The sequence below is a fragment of the Vigna angularis genome, chromosome 9 (genome assembly GCF_016808095.1).
Source record: "Vigna angularis cultivar LongXiaoDou No.4 chromosome 9, ASM1680809v1, whole genome shotgun sequence".
In the NCBI taxonomy this organism is placed as follows: Eukaryota; Viridiplantae; Streptophyta; class Magnoliopsida; order Fabales; family Fabaceae; genus Vigna; species Vigna angularis.
The window spans coordinates 8,576,748-8,580,872 of record NC_068978.1 but is presented as its reverse complement, the minus strand read 5'-3'; positions in this window follow the sequence as shown (position 1 = coordinate 8,580,872).

Here is a 4,125-nt window from a genome sequence, read left to right as displayed (position 1 = left end):
GACCATGCTAAATGAACTAAGTGCTCTTCAGAATATTGGGACTTGGGAGCTTGTCCCATTCCCGTCTATAAAATTTGTTGTTGGTTCCAGGTGGATTTTTGCTATCAAAGTTGGTCCTGGTGAAACTATTGACCGCCTCAAAGCTCGTCTTGTGGCTTATTTGTATTTTGGACTTAATTCATATTTCTTCTATTATAAATAGAGAACTCTATGTGTATATTCAACACAAGAGAGATTAATCTCATACATAATTTTTAATATATTCAACAATATTTATATATGTTTAGTGTGTGTAATGTATATATGTGTGAACTTACTGGTATTTGGATTATCATATGTATACGTGAATAATAAATATGTATGATTTTGAAAATATATCTTTATATTTTGTTTATGATATTAGAAATCATATATTTGTTAAAGATGAATTTGGAAGCAAGCTAATATTAAAATTCAAATTTATGGATTATTAAGGTATAAATTGAATGAATGTTTTGAGATTGATTTTTCTTTTTACTAGAATTTTGTGCTCTATTCGAGTATTGGTTAAATGGTAATTCATTGCTTAAGAAAAATATAAATGATGTGTAATGATTACACTTATTGTTTACTATCACTGAGAGACAACTCAAAAACGATATAATGATTAGTTTCATGCAAGAGCTTATAATTTAAAAGAGAGAGGTTGACTCAACTCTTTTTCCTAAAAAAATTGTCACTCAAATGTTATATTGATCGTGATTTGTAGCACTTGTGCATGAATTATTAATTTGTCTCTCCAACATTAGATAAATGATGGGTTAAGGCTCTAAAACTCGAAGAAATCCAACATGTGGATATCACTCAAACATTCATGAAAAATAGTATTTGAGTGACAAAAATGAAGTTTTAATTATACTTTGAGTATTTGCTCAAGATCATTTAAACAATAACATTTTCTAGTTAATAGTGACAAGGTTGTTCAAGCAACAAGTAACTATGGTGTTGATGTATGCAATTAATTATATATATGTTAACAAATATAATTAATAAATGATATGCATCATCACACACACTTATAGGAGTTTATATATATATATATATATATATATATATATATATATATATATATATATATATATATAACATATATTATAGTATCTTTTATGATATATATTGTGGCATAACTATGATATGTAATCTTTATGCTGGATATTTGGAACAATACTACGTCTTTAATGTGATACTAAGTGTAACGTCCCGGCAACTCGCAGGGACCGTTGACTGCCCCCACAGATCACCACCAGGCTTTCCAGTGTGCTTTGTCCTTACTCGCACACTTTCTGGGAAAACTTCCCAGAAGGTCACCCATCCCAGAATTACTCCAGGCTAAGCACGCTTAACCATGGAGTTCTTATGAGTCAGGCTACCGAAAAGTAAATGCATTTTGGTGATATGAGTAGTCAAATCAATTCCTTTAAGCCATCCTTCAACTGTATAGTCCCATATGTGACACCCGGGCACGGAGACGAGGGCGGGGAGTGACGCCGGTGCAAGAAGCATGGTGCAGGGGGCACAGACAAGGAGCGGCTCCTGGCAGCTTCGGGTGGAAGGGGTACATGGACGAATCGAACATACACCGGAATGAGAGGGATCTGGAGACTGTGTAGGTATGAGACTATACAGTTGAAGGATAGCTTAAAGGAATTCATTTGGCTACTCATATCACCAAAATGCATTTGCTTTTCGGTAGCCTAACTCATAAGAACTCCATAGTTAAGCGTGCTTAGCTTGGAGTAATTCTGGGATGGGTGACCTTCTGGGAAGTTTTCCCAGAAAGTGTGCGAGTGAGGACAAAGCACACTGGAAAGGACGCCGGTGCAAGAAGCATGGTGCAGGGGGCACAGACAAGGAGCGGCTTCTGGCAGCTTCGGGTGGAAGGGGTACATGGACGAATCGAACATACATGAGAGGGATCTGGAGACTGTGTAGGTATGGGACTATACAGTTGAAGGATAGCTTAAAGGAATTTATTTGGCTACTCATATCACCAAAATGCATTTGCTTTTCGGTAGCCTGACTCATAAGAACTCCATAGTTAAGCGTGCTTAGCTTGGCGGGACAAAGCACACTGGAAAGCCTGGTGGTGGTCTGTGGGGGCAGTCGACAGTCCCTGTGAGTTGCCGGGACGTTACAGATGGTATCAGAGCCTAGCCTCTCCCAGTACGGTGTGGTTCGAGGACGAACCAGAGCAGAAGCTGGTGGGCATGTGACACCCGGGCACGGAGACGAGGGCGGGGAGTGACGCCGGTGCAAGAAGCATGGTGCAGGGGGCACAGACAAGGAGCGACTCCTGGCAGCTTCGGGTGGAAGGGGTACATGGATGAATCGAACATACACCGGAATGAGAGGGATCTGGAGACTGTATAGGTATGGGACTATACGGTTGAAGGATAGCTTAAAGGAATTGATTTGACTCAAAATGCATTTACTTTTCGGTAGCCTGACTCATAAGATTTCCATGGTTAAGCGTGCTTAGCCTGGAGTAATTCTGGGATGGGTGACCTTCTGGGAAGTTTTCCCAGAAAGTGTGCGAGTGTTATTTATAAGGTTTGGGTAAATATAAACATAAATTATATTGGTTGGTTAATGAATATTATTTTCTCTCGAAACATTTGATACATGCGAGTCATTTATAACAATTACATTATATATTGAGAATGTAAATGATGATTCTAACATTTTGTTAAACAATATTTTCATTAATATTATTTATTAGAGACGTTATTAAGAGGTGTCTTCATCTTAATGTAACTGAATTAGTTTAAATCCATAATTTATGATATTATGTATGTAATGAAATGTGATAAATCCATCATTAATATTATACATATAATAAATACACCTTTATATATATATATATATATATATATATATATATATATATATATATATATATATATATATATATATATATATATATATATATATATATTTATATGTTATTTCATCATATTGCCTAAAAAAGCGTTATAAAAAAAGTATTGATGAAATATGAAAGAATGGAATGTGAAAAAAATATAATGAAAAGTGAAATTGTTTATATGAGGTGAATGATAATAGAAAAAAAAATAGAGTGAAAAATTGTAAAATAATTAGAGTTGATTTTAAAAAATAAAATAAATAATAATTAATTAATTTATATAATTACTATATTGGTCTTGCATCGAAAAACAAGTAAGTTTAAATATGAATATGTAAAATTGGACTTCATCTAAAATTGAGTCAAACCTAATAAATTAAAATTATGAAATAATCCATTATGTGAAATAATGCATGGCAAATGATAAAGTTCCATCTCACCATTTGAATATAGTTTAGTAAAAGGGAACTTCAATCAATTTAACTAGAATGCTAACATCATAACACCACAACAGGTTTTAAACAAAAAAATTAATTAATATTCAAAATTCGTGTTATAATTTTTTGGAATATTTAATTTTCAAAGACAAAACCCTCACCCGTGTGCTGCATGGAGCTATATTATAATATTAAACTTTAATCTATATTCATCATGTTGCATACATATTTAATAGACATTTTTGATAGAAATTATGGTATTGTCATATCATATCAATTAATAAAATAATATGCATATGATAAATTTTTATTGGATGCTTTGCACATCATATTCATTAAATTAATTTATGATCATAATAAATATTTTTCTGTGACACAAATGTATCTGCAATTATTTATATAAAAGAAAGTTTAAAATAATATTTTTTTTACTAAAAGAATCATACAGAAATATACTAATTTTGTCACTTAAATTTTATTACTACTGAATAGTTAGAATACTCTAATTAATTTTCAGTTTTTTATTAGAGGTTGATATTTTTTATTAAAATTAAAATTAATCTTAAATTTAAATTGATTAACAAATTATAATATATGGTTTATTTTTCAACTCCAATGAAGGTAAATTTAACTTAATTTCATTACCTTAATACATTCTTAAATTTCTTAAGACTGAGAAAAAGAATGATTCGCGTGAGCATATTCTGAAAACCCACCATTCAACGTTTTGACTATGTGGCAGGTATGTTTGTCTTACTCTCTCAGTCTCACCTAAATCCTTTCGCT